This window comes from Dendropsophus ebraccatus, chromosome 12, assembly GCF_027789765.1.
Source record: "Dendropsophus ebraccatus isolate aDenEbr1 chromosome 12, aDenEbr1.pat, whole genome shotgun sequence".
NCBI classification, from domain to species: domain Eukaryota; kingdom Metazoa; phylum Chordata; class Amphibia; order Anura; family Hylidae; genus Dendropsophus; species Dendropsophus ebraccatus.
The window spans coordinates 64,048,938-64,065,490 of NC_091465.1; the positions used below are offsets into that span (position 1 = coordinate 64,048,938).

The window sequence follows — 16,553 nt, forward strand, 5'->3', positions numbered from 1 at the left end:
CAGTCACTCTTGTGGCCGCAGGAAGTGGCAGCTTTGTCCTTGTGGTGCCGGCGCTTTGGCGCCAGGACAAGGGGAGTGCGGCCTCTTGTGATCGCAGGGAAAACCCTTCCTGCGGCCACAAGAGTGAAGAGAGGAGGAGACTCCCGGACCCAGGTGAGTATAAGTGTTTGTTTTATTGTGTTATATACTATATGGGAGGGGGAGCACACAGGGGTCTGTTTAACTGGGGGAGCGCACATCGGGGGTCTATATAAATGGGGGGAGCACACAGGGGGGCTATATAACAGGGGGAGCACACAGGGGGGCTATAGACTACTGGGGCTTCATAGAGGGGTCTATATACTACAGGGGGCAGCACACAGGGGGTCTATATACTACTTGGGGCAGCAGAATTGGGTCTATATACAACTTGGAGAGCACACAGGAGGTCTATATCCAAGTGGGAGAGCACACAGGGGGCTATATACTACTGGGGGAGCACACAGGGGTCTATATACTACTGGTGGGGCACACAAGGGTCTATATACTACTGGTGGGGCACACAGGGGGTCTATATACTACTGGGGGAACAAACAGGGGGTCTATATACTACTTGTGAGGCACACAGGTGGTCTATATATAACTGGGGCAGCACACAGGGGTCTGTATACTACTGGGGCAGCACACAAGGGGTCTATATAATACTGGTGGGGCACACAGGGGGTCTATATACTACTGGGGGAACCACACAGGGGGTTCATATACTACTGGAGGAGCACACAGGGGTCTATATCCAAGTGGGGGAGCACACAGGAGGTCTATATCCAAGTGGGGGAGCACACAGGGGGGCTAAATACCCCTGAGGGAGCACACAGGGGGCCTATATACTAGTGGGGGAGCACACAGGGGGTATATACAACTGGGGGCAGCACACAGGGGTCTATATACAACTGGGGCAGCACACAGGAGGTCTATATACATCTGGGGGAGCACACGGGGGGCTATATATAACTGGGAGAACACACAGGGGTCTATATACTACTGGGGGAAGCAAACAAGGGGTATATACTACTGGGGGCAGGACACAAGGAGTATATATTACTGGCGGTAGCGCACAAGGGGTATATACTACTGGGGGCAACACACAGCGGTCTATTGTTTTGGAACGCGTGTCGAGGGGGGGCCCCAGACATAACTTCGCTTGGGGCCCCAGAAATGCCAAGACTGCCCCTGAGAATAAGTGGTTACCCAGAGAGGAATGAAAACAATGACTAGTGGCCGGCTGGTACAATATGTCCCCTATTATTTATACTGCTATTAATAACCTGATGCCAAGCCTTATTACTGCGTGTGCATAAGGTGGGGCGTCTGCTGTGCCACTCTCTGTGACACCAGCATTGTCCTATGAAAGTATTATAGGTCTGGTATGTATGGGAACGGCATCCAACGTCATATTAAATATACTGCTTCTTGCCAAACCCATCAGGGGCATGCATCATCACAGGCTGCCGCTTTGTGTGCATTTTATTGTGTCCTCCCCTAGGTGTGAGTGTAAATATTATATATGTGATCCTAATGCTGGTCAAATATAGCCACTCAGACTCCTGAAAGGTAAATGTTGTATAGTTACGTAGAGATGCTATTGCTATGTGATGCATCAGTGCAAAAATTGGCAAAGAATTAAAACATTTCTAAAAACAGCGCCACCCCTGCCCACAGGTTGTATGTAGTAGTGCAGCTCTTCCTCCTTCACTTCAGTGAAGACAGTTGTGGAAGAAAGCAGCAACCATTGGGGGGTCAGGAAAAGTTGATTATCCACCCTACTGGCAGCTGCCATCATGGCCATGTTGGACTTTATTCAATGGCACTAAAACTAAGAAATAGTCTATTGCAGTGTTACCCAACCTGTGGCTCTCAGCTGCATGTGGGCATGATGGGGGTTGTAGTGTTGCCATGTACACAGGAAACACTGGTGTACAGGCTGAACTGTAATACCACATATGAACGGAGGACAAGAATGGCGCTGTGTCTTAAAAAGTTTAATATTAGTTAACCCTCTCAGTGCTAGTTGTCCAGCTCATAATTCATTTAATATCGGCAAGCATGACCTGACCACTGCCATGAGAGTGGTCATGGGCGCCTAGGCCAGGTCTTAGGCCCCTTCCCAACCTAGGTCTGCCCTGTCTATTTTCTCTCTATCGCTATCTGCTGCACCTGCATGGAGGGCTATAGACAAATGCCTGGGGGTTAGTTCAGCTCCGCTTGTTTACACCACCTATCCCAGTATCATAGAAAGCACTGACCTGACCTGGCATTACCTGGTGAGATCCACCCACGGCCATCAAGGTTATCTGTATAAGGTAAAACACTGCACTACATCCCCCTCCTCCTGCTGTACCTGCTGCCCAAATACCACAGGTCTGTGTAAATATTATCCATGGAAGGCTTCCAGGAAAGGGCAGCTACAAGGTGACACGCCAGCCTGGCATTTACACATGTGTACAGTACACAGGTGGCAGATGCCACAGGACATATAACCTACCAGGAAATACAGAGGAACCTGCGCACCTTCCCCGAGGACACAAGTTCTGCTTGAGGTTTACTGAATACATAGACAGGACAGAGGAATGCAGGTGCTAGAGCTAGAGATCCTGAAAGAAGCAGCAACTGTTCACAGCAGTGCAGAGTATTTCAGGAGGGAAGTGGAGCGATACTGCGGAGGTGATGCTCACTCTGGTTTAGTGGGGACAAGGCTGGAAGTGACAGGAGGATGAAGGCAGCTGGCAGGTCACAGACTGAGAATTAGTGAAATGAGCAGGGTCTTCTGCAGCACAGAGTATTTCAGAGTGATGATCTCATTGACAGCAGTGATCTATCCACACGTGATGACAATGAGGACAGGGCTGCACATGACAGGAACCAAGTCGTCATGATGGGAGGAGGTGAATGGAGACAAGTGTGTTTGAGAATTAGCTAGTGGCTATAGAAGGGATGTGGCAGCACAGAGTATTTCAGAAGGGGGAAGGAGTGTACTGTGAAGGAGGCTGTGACTCATTTATTCATGTCATATTAATAAGAACAGAGCACATGAAGACATGAAGGTGGTGAGACATCACAAAGAATTGCAGTATATAGAGGAAAGTGTAGGGTTCTCAGCAGTATTTCAGGAATTGAGGAATGTATGTGATATCAGTGAGTACAGAGCAGGCACACAAATGGAAGGTGGTGAGACATCACAGAAAAACAATGACTGAAATACTCTGTGCTGCTGAGGACCCCGCACTTTCCACTGTATACTATCAGTGGAAAGTGCGGGGTCCTCAGCAGCACAGAGTATTTCAGGAACAGGATGCTCCTACTAACCGCAGTGAGCTGTTCGTTCACATGATAGTAATATTAAGGACAGGTGCACAAAGACAAGAAGGAAGTCTGCAAGTTGTATTTTCAGAGCAGCAGGGTCCTGAGCAGCACAGAGTATTTCAGTGACTTCCATAGAGATGGGAGCAGGGACAATGCAAGGTATATCAGTAATATGGTAGATCGAGATGAGAAGCATTTTGTACACAATCTTATCTAGATCTGTTTACTCATGTACTACCTCCTGCCCCCGCCAACTACTACTCTCATCATCAGGTGCTACTGTCCCCCAACAGATGATGGGGAGGAGAAGGATCGAACATGATAAATTTCAAGGCCTGATCCTTTGGTTGTTAGGGAGATAAGGTGATGCCAGAGAATTACCCCCTTTCTCCATACAGAGCATATGGACGCTCATCTAAACTGAGTGTTTATGTGTCTGGAAGGATTGTAGACTGTTGTATGACTATAGCTACCTTTAGTATGCACTACAATAGGTTTGTTCCAGCAATCTACTCAAGTATCCTAATGCATCGGCAGCACAAATCTCTCTACTGTGCTCAGTTTGTTAAAATGTATCAGTGCAGGTATTATTTATCAGACTAATGGTGCGTTCACACGGAACGTTATCATTCGAAATTTCGCAATAACGATAATCATCTTGAGTAAACACAGCCAATGATCGTGCCACGAGCGATAAATCGTTCATTGTGATCTTTTAACATGTTCTCAAATTGTCGTTGGTCGTTCGCTAAAAATTCGCATATCGCTTCAAGTAAACAGTCTTTCACAGATTCACCCTATGTGTGAGATAGGCTTAGGGGTTCTTAAAACGATCGTAATTACAATTTTTTAAAATGATATATTGTTCCGTCTAAACGCTGATCGTTATATAAACATATCTTTACTTCGAAATCGTTAATCGTTCGAATTATCGCTCCGTGTAAACGTAGCATTATACAGCATTATAGAGATTGGAACTGTTCATTATACAATGATTTAGCTTTATTGATACCAGAAATCACATGTAATGTTGCAGAGAATCTGCTCAGTTCCATGTTGTTGCAGGTCAGAGACTAAGGGCCCTATTCCACCGGATGATTATCGTTCAGATTATCGTTAAATCGTTCAAATCTAAACGATAATCGTTCGGTTGAAATGCAGTTAACGATTAACGACCGAACAAGAAATCGTTGATCGCTTTATAAGACCTGGACCTATTTTTATTGTTGCTCGTTCGCAAAACGTTCGCATTGAATAAGACATCACTCGGTCGTTTGCAATAGATACGAACGCAATAGCGAATAAATAGCGAAGAAAAACGATCGCAATTACGATCATAAGTAACGATTATCGTTCCATGGAAATGAGTGAACGTTTTCAGGTCTTTCGCAATAGCGGTCGTTTGAGATCATTATTCGTTAACGATTATGCAAACGATAATCGTCCGGTGGAATAGGGCCCTATGTTATAGCTGAGGACTTGTCATACCTGTACATCCCTATAACACCTGGAAATGGCGGCTCTTGTCTGTCCCTGTAGGTAAATCACTCGGGTCACGTCGCCTTCTTCCTGCCTGTTTATCTTGAAATAACTTCCTGATTCCGTAGCTAATCTCATTTTTAGTTCCTAATCTCATTGTTCAATTTACAAGAACTCTACGACCACAAGCGAGCGACTGAGATGAAATGCAGTTATTCCTCTCTCTGTGATCTCACAATGCAAGTATATAAGGGATGTATGGCACTGTTCATCCTGAGCTCATGAATACAATGCCAGAACAACAGTACAAACTGACACAGATAATGACAGTGCAACTCTACGTAACAAGGCTGTGTTATATGCCTCTCAGGGTCTGTGTACGTCTGGGTGCCGCCCCCATATCGCATTGATAATGTTCTTCTGTTAGGTTTAGCATGTATTCCAGTTATATCACCTTTGCCCTGTTTAAATCATTGTAACTTCATTATCAGGTTGAAGTTTGCCCTCTTCTTTATCACAGATGCATGATGCGAGCTGAATACAAGTCCATGGGGACAATGTGGATTAGGGATGCCCGAATTAAAGGAGAACTCCAAAAAAGAAAGTTTCAAGAAATCTGGAGTTTTCAGGCAACCAACAGTCCATTTTTCCTTTATTACAGTTGCTATAGAACGAGGTTGTAGCCCCGCTGGCCTGGCACAACCAACATCCTCACTACTAGGGGGAGCTGCGCAGCAGGGGCAAGGTGGTTTAACTTTTAAGGGGCATCCACATCCACAGGGGCTTCCACATGACAGAAATTTAAAAAACAGCACTTCTTTTACAAATGGAGACCATGAAGTCAATGCACATGTCTGAAGGTGAATAGGGAATAATAACTACTTTATCCCACCAAGAGCCATTGAAGGTGTATGGGCACTTTAAAGTACAAAGTAACACATCTTTCTGTAGAGAAGGAAAGCACTGGAGCCCCTTGGTAGTGGAGACCCCTAGACAAATGCCTCTTCTGCCCTCCCTATCATCCTAAAAAATATTGATGAAAAAGTAGTATAATACTGCTGCCCAGGGGTGAGTGACTATTTCCGCTATTGCTCCTACCACACAATGCAAACATTTTGCAAGGTTTAATAGCATAAATATGAAGGATAAGAATGCCTCTCTGGTGTACAGATGCTGTCAGTGACAGGGTGGAGTCAGACAGGCCTTTAGGGGCTCGGCCCAGCACTATTATAAGTGACAGTTTCACCACCAGCCTGCTTCCATCATAACTGTTCATGTGCCAGGAGGAGGAGGGGAAGGACGAGGAGGGAATTTTATATCATGAGAAGACGCGTTTTGGAACAGGTTCTTCATGTATCTTTATGGCAGGCCGGCCTGTGGCGGGGAGGAAGACTATTCCCGTCAGTGATTTGAATACAGGGGAAGGAGATGGCAGCAGTCAGGACGCTCTGATTTCCATGTTTTACTTTTGCATAGAGGCCATGATGTCCTTTCCAGTCACCTGCCACATCCTCTCACAGCAATGCTGATATATCAATAATAGGGGTCACCCCTACGGCGCCAACAGGGTAATGTAACAAAAAAAACCTTTTCCTGATAGTACATTCACTTTAAGCTCCATTCACTGCAATGGAACTGGAGTTGCAAGGGTCTCAAAGCGGAAACAAGAGTGGTGCTGTCTCTGGAAGAAAGTGGCCATGTTTATCTAACGCTGGATAACCCCTTTAACAAGATGTGGCCACTTTTTTTACACCTTAAAAAATTGCTCCCTGATTAGCCCATAGCAACAAGTCAGAGTAATCTGAGAAATGAAAGCTGAGCTGTGATTGGTTGGTTTAGGTAAATAAGACAATTTTTGTCCTCAGATTACTTCATGAAAGACGGAAAAACTGGCTTTTAGAAGTGTAACAGAAGAGAAGGCCTTAAAGGAGTATTCCCATAATGTGAAGATGGCTTTCTGGCCCCCTCCGGACGGTTTGTAGCCGCTGAGCGTGGTTGAAAAGCTGAAAACAGCAGAAGCACAGGAGTTAAAGTGTACCTGTCATTAGAGAAAACTTTTGACATGTCACAGACATTTTAGAAGTTCTGATCAGTCAGGGTCTGAGTGTTCAGACCACATCCGATCAGGAGAACGAGTTGGGAGAAGACCGCTCAGCACGTTCACTCCTAGCTCTGTGTCACCTGACCCGCACGGTCTTGTAGGTCTATAAGGACGCCCTGCTGGTACAGACTTGTTCTCTTGATTAGTCATGGCCTAAACACTTAGACCCTGACTGATCAGAACTTTTCACATGTCCCTTTTAGGGTGGGTTCACATGTACCGGAACCGCAGCAAATTTTAGCACTGTCAGTTTGAATACGTTAACATACTCGTATTTTCGTCCCAGTGTGAGTATGTAAAAGCTGCCCCCCTTAATCCGCCACGGCCCGATGAATACTTTACCCGTCCATGCTCCGGCCTGTTTCTGTGCCTCCCGGCTCCCTGATGTCCCGCTCAGCCAATCAGTGCATTGTCCCGCTGCAGGCATTGATATCCACAGCGATTACGGATCGTCTAAACCCACCCTTAAAGGGTTTATCCAGCGCTACAAAAAAATGGCCAATTTCTTCCAGAGACAGACCCTCTCTTGTCTCCAGCTTGGGCTGGGTTTTGCTGCTCAGTTCTATTGAAGGGAATGGAGCTTAATTGCAAACCACACCTGAACTGGAGACAAGAGTCGTGTTGTCTCGGGAAGAAAGTGGCCATGTTTTTGTAGCACTGGACAACCCCTTTAGGGTGCCTTCACACCTACCGGATCTCGCTGCGGATCTAGTGCTATTCATGCCTATGAAAGCACATTCTCGCAGCAGGATTGACCCCCTGTGGCTCTGGTCCCGCTCAGCCAATCAGTGCACGGCAGCACTGATTGGCTGAGCGGGACTGAAGCCGGGAGCCTCACATGCAGCGGCATCGCCGAGCAGGTAATGTATGCTCTCGGCGGCAGGGGGTTAATTTACATACTCACAGTGGGATATCAATCCAGCTGCGAGTATGTGCTCTTATAGGCATGAATGGCACTGGATCCGCAGCAGATCTCGGTGCGAATCCACAACGTGAAATCCGCTGCGCATCCGGTAGGTGTGAAGGCACCCTTAAGTTGATTTTGTAACTCCCACTGACCCGCGAGCTACACTGTTTACCTACCTCCTGCGCATCAGGCTGTTTTTGGTTTCCCTACCACCACTGTCTGTCTTTGACAAAAACTTTATTGGTCCTAGTCACAGATAGTTACATAGTATCAGAGCTCAGGTTTCATTTTGTAGTCTGCTCTGGTAAAATGAAAACTGAGCTCTGATGGAAGGCCTATCCATAATAGCCTGAAAAAAACCTTTAAGTTTGCCATACACATAAATGAGATGCTGCCAGCTGAACACTACTATTTTTCCAGATCACCCTATACATACAAAGGCTGAGTGTTCATGTGTCCTTAATAAGGTAGTTGCAGAAAGCCATCAGCCTTAAAAAAAATAGTTATCCAGAATTAGAAAAACATGTCTGCTTTCATCCAGAAACAGCACCACTCCTGTCCTTAGTTTGTGTGTGGTATTGCAGCTCAGTTCCATTGAAGTAAATACAGCCTTGTTGTAATACCACACACAACCTCAAGACAGGCATGGCGCTGTTTTTAGAAGAACACATGTTTATCCAATCCTGGATAACTGCTTGAGTAAAGGGGTTGTCCATGCAGGAAACGACTATTCTTATGTCCTGTGTATGTGTATATGTCACAGACCTATTATGTAATGTGCAAAACTGCAATTCTGGCTCTGGAGTCCTCTATGTGACCATGTACTACATAGTCACCCCTTGACTTCTTGTAGGCCTCCTACCTATGAGATGCATTTTAAACCAGTCACCGACAGCAAGCAGTGATCCTGAAAAGGGCAAAGGATCAGAAAATACAAAGTATAAAATGGAAAGTTTTAACGTATGTGAATGGGACTTAGGGCAGGATGAGAGTCGCCATATGATGGGCTGTCATTGCCGCTGTATTATGATCTCTCCCCCAGGTGTAATGTGATGTGTCCACCATTGTACCATATGTCAACTCTGCCAAACAAAAGCCAGGGGCTTCCTGCCAAACTTTACAAGCCTGTGAGTGAAAACTAAGCAGTCTGTTGGGTCGGAGTTTACCAGCGGGGCTCGTATACTGCTTCCATCAATCTCCCCTCACACAATATTCTTTCCATCAGCTAAACCTTCCAGATGGTTCAATATAAAAAGATAAAAACATTCAAGTGCACACACAAAAAAGTGACTTTTATGGGAATGTTTTATGTCCTGGTAACAGAGCGGCGGCGGGGCCCTGTTATTTTCCCCTTTTCCACACAATTTCACAGTTGGCCATTCATGTAGCCTGAGCTGAAAGCCTCCATTGTGATTTACTGTGGGGTATTCATAAAAAGAGGGGAAACAGCCCAGCACAACCCTAACAAAAGACGGCGGAGCAGGCAAGAAGTACGGACGGGTAATCAGCAGAAAAAAACCTTAAAAAATCCTGGATTGCCTCAACGTACAGGGTCAGAAGTCAGAAAGTTGCATTCAAGATGGCGGCATAGATATTGCCCTATGGTTTAATATGCCTAAGGTAAAATAATAAAAATTTGGATTCTAAATCCACAGTATGTCATGAAAATGTTATGGATTTATTGCAATAAATTATCTTAATGGGAAGACAAATTCTGCAACACAATGTCATTGCGGACTGTGCTGCAGAACCGCACCAAAATCTGCAACTGCGGCTAAGTTTACACTATTCACACTGAAAATACACAGCAGTAAGTCTGAATGGATTAACACATTGGGGGAGATTTATTAAACTGGTTGTAAAGTAGAATTGTCCATTCGTTTATCAAAGAATCTGTGAAGTGGAATCTGATTGGTTCCCGGGGGCAACTGGGCCAATTCTACTTTACACCAGCTTGATAAATCTCCCCCATTGTATTGGCAGCCTGCGGCCACAGGTCTGCCTAGGAGCTGTGTACTCACAACGAGAGAGAAAATTTATATTAAGGTTATTTGCAAAGCTGCTTAATTTTTCTTTATATTTTAAATCAACTGGAGCTTTAGGGGTATAAGGTACTCACACCTTTAAATAAACACCGCCAAATGAGCGCGAGGCAGTAGCAGTAATCGGATAGGGCAGAACAGCTTGGCTTACAATACTCATATTGTTTCGGGTTCAGAGCCAACAGCATGGCGAGAAGCTGTGAGGCGTAACACCCCTGTAACCTGCTCGCTCTATAGGTGTCAGGGTCTCACAGGGACGCCATATGTCCTCATGCTCTTCACACTGCAGGACCACAACAATCAAAATCCTACAGGCTGTTACAGGTAACCTAATACAATGGAGCAGTGATGACAATGAGCGTCTTATACTGCTAAAATCCATCAGAAGCTGCTCAGTCCACCATGCTTTACATTGCAGCTCTGCTTGTTAGGTGCTGGATTTTTTTTTATCACAGTCCATGCAAACTACACACAGCTAAACTTTCACTGAGGGAGAGAATGTTTGCAGGTAACAATAGGGCATATTGAGGGGACTGGGCCTCAAGGAGGGGGAAGGGCTGGAGTTCTGCTTCAATGTCAAACATTGTAAGTTGTTGTGTTCTGCACCGTCCATAGATTTTCATTTCCTTTAGTAGACCATTGAGTGAAACCCAGTCCATGGGCTAATGAATGCCAGACATCACTGGGACATGGGATCAAAGGTAAACAGCACTTAGACAGGCCGAGCCGGCCGTCGCCATGTATGCACTATGTCTTGTGTGTCACCATGAATGCCTTTATTCAGGGTCTTGTCTTGATTAAAGTCAACATGCCCTCCTCCCCCTCCAACATTTTACTAGTAAATATATAAAAGATGCATCTAAACATATCACGAAGAACAATGGCGAAGGAAACGCTGATTATAGGAACAGAAGCGTCACTCCATGGTCTGCATACACATCTGCTAGTACCCTGTACACCTTATTATATCGTATTATGATTGTATAAGAAACATACTAAAAGAGCAGGGACTTAAACAGCACTGGTCAAAGTGGGGCCCCTTTAAAGGTCAGCATTATGGGGTAATTGCTAAGAGTTGACTCTTCCTCCCTAAAAATGAATCTCCTAGGAGAAAGCTAAAAATGTTTGAAATTACTAGCAGGTAATATTGTTTGGGCACTATATGGCGGTCTTACGTAAGTTGTTAAATACAGTATTATGTAAAGTGAACAGCAAATAGATTTACTTGGGCACTACATGGTGGTATTAGGTGGGCTGCATATGACAGTATTAGCTTAGCGCTGCATGGTGGTATTTTGTGGGCTGTATATGGCAGTATTAACATTATATGGTGGAAACATATAGACTGTATATGGTAGTATTAGCACTATATGATGGAATCATTTGGGCTGTATATGGCAGTATTAGCATTATATAGTAGAATCATGAGGACTGTATATGGCAGTATTAGCACCATATGACAATATAAGCACTGTATGGTGGTATGGTATAATGTAAGCTGTATATGGCAGTATTAGCACTATATGGTGGTATTATGTGGGCTTTATATATAACAGTATTATCAAAGCCCTCTATGGTGGTATAATGTGGGCTGTGTATGGCAGTATTAGTATATATGGTGGTATCATGTAGGCTATGTATTGCTGTATCCATATTGTTCAACCACCGGAATTCAAACACCAATTTGGGTTCAAAGCCATTGTATGTTTGCTTATCTCTAGTGGTATCATGTCGACTGTATACAGTATGTCAGTATTAGCCCTATATTGTAGAACTGTGCAGACTGTAAATGATGACAGTGATATCTTGGCACTATATGGCGGTACAATCTAGGTTGAGATTATAAGAAAATGTTAACTTGAAAAGTTAACAGCAGATGGGGTCCTCTATAGTTTTTGGTCAGGGAAACATTTTCTATGACACCGGTCCTGTTTCCCAATAGCGCTTAGGACAGTTTCAAATGAGTATAATATGGCCACATTTTGGTGTCTGTATTGTAGCTGCAGGACCAACGGTGGATACAATGACCAGAAATGACAGCGACGTATGGATCTATACTGCTGTAATTTTTGGTCATTAGACTCACAGTCTGGCAAGAACTTGCAGACCTGATATGGATGCAGAAAGCATCCGTATTACACACATCCGAGACTGACCTGACATCACTGCATCCTCCAGACTGTGGAGGTCCTAGTAAGTGATCATGCCCAAATTCCTTTATCATGGGTTGCTTTAGGAAATGGGGATAACTAGCTGATAGGTGGGGGTTTGACTGCAGGGAACCCCATGAAAAGAGAGGTGCTATCCCCAGAAAGAACAGACTGCACCATGCATGTGTAGCCAAAGCTCCAGTCATTCTCTATGGAGTTTTTGCAGAGCTCAGCACTTAGTAATGTTCAGGAACCCCACAGAGAACAAATGGAGTATTGCCAGCGCAGTTACTGTACGCACTCTTCAAGGCAGGACACATTTCACCTCTGTTCTCATGATTGATGGGTGTCCCAGCAATCAGCCCCCCCACCGGTCAGCTAATTATTCCTTATCCCATTGACAGGGAATAACTTTTGATTGTGGGGTGACCCCTTTAAGGACAATTCACGCCTTGGAATGTCAGTACAATAGAGGCAAAAAAAGGGAAACTCTCAGCTAGTTCTTACCTAATGATTGTGAGATGGAAACTGCAGAGTGATACATTTTATACACAGAGGAACAGATTTCAGTTTTGTTTGGTCAAAAACAATCATTTCATCCCTAAGTACTGAACCCTCATTCTTTATTTAGAGCCTCTAGTATGGAGCACCGGAGCAGGAGCAAAGGAAGCAGAAATTATTAGATAGATAGATAGATAGATAGATAGATAGATAGATAGATAGATAGATAGATAGACATGTCCATCAAGTTCAACCAAAGAGGGGATGGATGCAGGGAAGGGGGACAGATGATGATAGGTTCTATACATATGCATTTATGAGATAGATAGATAGATAGATAGATAGATAGATAGATAGATAGGAGATAGATAGATAGATAGATAGATAGATAGATAGGAGATAGATAGATAGATAGATAGATAGATAGATAGATAGATAGATAGGAGATAGATAGGAGATAGATAGATAGATAGATAGATAGGAGATAGATAGATAGATAGATAGATAGATAGATAGATAGATAGATAGATAGATAGATGACCCTCTCCAGCCAATCCAACCTGTGGCTCTCTAGCTGTTATGACTACAACCCTCAGCATGCCCTGATGGGAGTTGTAGTTTCTTTACACTGGGCATGCAACTATATCAGAATCTCCTAAGAAACTTTAAGAAACTCCAGGACCTGTGAGCTTTTACTTGTCCCCTCAGTTCTGCACCTCTTACCTTATTCCTATGGAATCCTGCAATGAAGCAAGGGCAAAGTCTCCAAGGGTCACCAGAATATGCGTCCACAGTCAGTCACACGGTACTAGCAGCAATGTAGCAGCCTGCATAGATATCCCAGCATAGCTTGTGTGTAGTACTGGCACACTGTGACACAGCTAATGATTCACAGCTCTCTATGACACACCTCTCTCATTGACCTAATCCTTCCCTCCTCTCCTGTTTACCCCTCTGCTCTCACCCCCTCCTTCCCTCACATACAATCCCCTTATCTCTTGCAAAACAAAGCTTTTGTATAGAAGGGAAGTCCTATGGTTTTTACAGTATCGCCCCTTTTTGTTACCATTGCATTAGAAACTAATCAGTTTCTGTCGGAGAATGAGGATAAAGTTAGTGTCTATGGATGAAGGCGTACTCCACATTCATGGAGTAAAGCTGTATATATTTGTTGCATACTTTTCATTGTCATAGCCTTCATTAGCACAGTAAATAAGCCTGTACATGACATTATTTAGGGTTGGTTTAAGGGTCAATTCACACTGAGGAATGAACGACAAAATTCAGAGCGGAATCCCTGTCGCGGACTCCGCTTGGAATTCCGCCTGCTTCAGCGCCTCAATTTAAGGTATAGGACACCTCCACTTTTCTCTTCTCAAAGAACTGACAAGTCAATTCTTTGAGCGGAGAGTCGCAGAAAGCGGAGGTGCCCTATACCGGCTTACATTGAGTTGCTTAAGCAGGCGGAATTCCAAGCGGAGTCCGCAAAGTGTGTTCGGCTATTTCGTCAATGATTCCTCAGTGTGAACTGATCCTTAGACAAATGTTATCTGGATGCATTTTGTATATATATATATATTATGACCGTAAGTTCTGGTGAGATCTTAGGATCTGTAATGAAGTCAGTTTGGGTCCGTGATTAGATTAGATCAGTGATTAAAGCAGAAAAACTGCGCCCACCCTTGATCATCCTTTACGCTGATCATGCTCAGAGATTCCGCCTCCTTATACAGAGCTCCAAATCACCGACATAGACATAGGGTTAAATGGGCAAAAGTTTCTGTTGGTTCTGGCCCGAAACATCAAGGAGGATCAGGAGAACAAGTCGGGAGAATTCTATGGGGCCATCTCGCTCAACTAGAGAGCGGGGAGTGAGGTGCGTGGCAGAATGTGTCTCTCACCCTACTTGTTCTACTAAACACGCCGACCTTGGTTAATAAAAACTTTTGACCTGTTTCTGTGATACTCTGAAAGTTTTTACTAGTGACAGGTAAGCTATAAAGAAAGTTACTGCAAGTCCTCAGACCACCTTAGGCCGGGTTCACACTACGTAAAAGACTTACGCACTTTTACGGCCATTGTTATGAAATACGGCCGTGTTTTTTACGTAGTGTGAAGATTGTCGAATGGAGGTTAGGAGACCTTTGCCCTCCATAGTGGTGGGAATCCAGAGGTAAGACAACCACCTATGTGCTATAGATATCACTGATCAACATCATACATAGAAAATTCAAAAACCCTCTTAATAAGCCTTGGATACATTAGTGCATAGAACAAGTGTTAATCCGTGCAGCAGCAGCAAGCGCCCGGTCTCTGCTGATCTCAGCCAGGCCCTGTGCCCGTGTTATCATGTACCGTTCTTCGCTTATCTTTACCAGCAAACATAAAAATAGCAGCACAGGCGCACGCTTCCACAATGACGGGCATCTGCACGTACACAGGTAATGTAAACACGGCCATTAATGGCACCCCCTGCTGGTCATGTGTCAGTACAAAAGTCATTGTTTGAACCAGGAGTCATTTGCATTTATATACAGTAGGGTGTATACAACTTCCAAATTAGGGGCATAATTTGAGGGGCTGCAGAGGTGGCAGTCATACCTAGGCAAACAGGTATTTTAGGTGGAGGTCCTGAATCTTCAAGTTTTCAATCTGCTGCAAATCCCCCAGTAATATTATATTAGGTATGAGATAATAATCCAATCACTTCATATATAAAGGGACCGCAAACTCTTGTTAAACTTTAGTAATACAGTGGCATTTGGACAACAGCTATATCCCCTGAGCCCCACCATGCGTGCACTCTCGGCTCATCAGAGCGTTCATGAGCTCTAAATAGAGGGTGTGGGCTAAGCTCTCCCGGATAGCCTTGGTGGCGGCTTATCTCTCTGAGAACAAAACAATTGGGCAAGTCACATTTAACATGTGTGATACCCCAGTTTAGGGACACCCTTATAGTCATTATATGGTTGGCCAGTCAAAAGTGTAAAATGAGTGCTGATCAGCTGATGAAGGAGCCGGCCCTATTAGGGTGATATCGACCTCTTGATCTGTAAATTGCTTCATGTACTAGGGCCCTAAAGCTATGACCCTTCACTCCCCGCCACTGTAAGTAAATTGAGCAAATGGCTCTGACACATTTCCCTCATGCAAGTGCTACTTGTAAATACAATGTAGGGAATAAAGCCCAAATCCTCTAAGTCTTGCAGTCCACAGTCCTGGGAGCTTTAGCACCTACAAAATAGATTGGTCACATATACGTCATTGCAGCAAATGTCCAAAGTACTTCCTATGTTGTCCAGTGAGCTAGGACCATGATCAAAGTAATTGTCAGCCACTACTGACCAACTGTATGCCGCCCATCAGTGCACTGTCTGCTACTGCCAAGTCCTTCCTGACCTTCCTTTTAGGCCATGTGACCCCCAGCTGCCTTAGGAGTGCTCTACAGTCAGGGAGAAGGCCATTCTCCCCATGGTCGCCACTTATACCTAGACACTACCACTTCTCAATATGTAACAATTCATCTGTCAGCAGTGACGCAGCTGCCATAGACAGGCTAGAGCTAGACACACGAGTGTGTCCCATGGTGCGATGGATGTCTGTAGGACTCAGTTATCAGATAGTCCCTGAGTCTTAACAATCCTAGTAGGTGTCAAGAAATCAAGAGAGTGAGTGTCTACTATAGGCAGATGGCCACAAACCAAATAAGGGCCCTATTCCATCGGACGATTATCGTTAGCATAATCGTTAACGATTAACGATCTCAAACGACCGCTATTGCGAAAGACCTGAAAACGTTCACTCATTTCCATGGAACGATAATCGTTACTTATGATCGTAATTGCGATCGTTTCTTCTTCCGTATTTCTTCGCTATTGCGTTCGTATCTATTGCGAACGACCGAATGATGTCTTATTCAATGCGAACGATTTGCGAACGTTTTGCGAACGAGCAACGATAAAAATAGGTCCAGGTCTTATAAAGCGATCGACGATTTCTTGTTCGGTCGTTAATCGTTAACTGCATTTCAACCA

General features: G+C 44.4%; 1 protein-coding gene across 2 annotated transcripts in view; it reads right to left on the reverse strand.

Annotated features, from left to right (window-relative positions):
* The window catches only part of PHLDB3 (pleckstrin homology like domain family B member 3), a 52,441-nt gene extending 39,050 nt beyond the window's left edge, over window positions 1–13,391 (reverse strand). For both annotated transcript variants that reach the window (XM_069947764.1, XM_069947763.1), the window contains exon 1: window positions 13,243–13,391. The gene's annotated coding sequence lies outside the window, so the exon portion shown is untranslated. The remainder of the gene's footprint in view (window positions 1–13,242) is intronic.
* Between the last annotated feature and the right edge of the window lie 3,162 nt (window positions 13,392–16,553).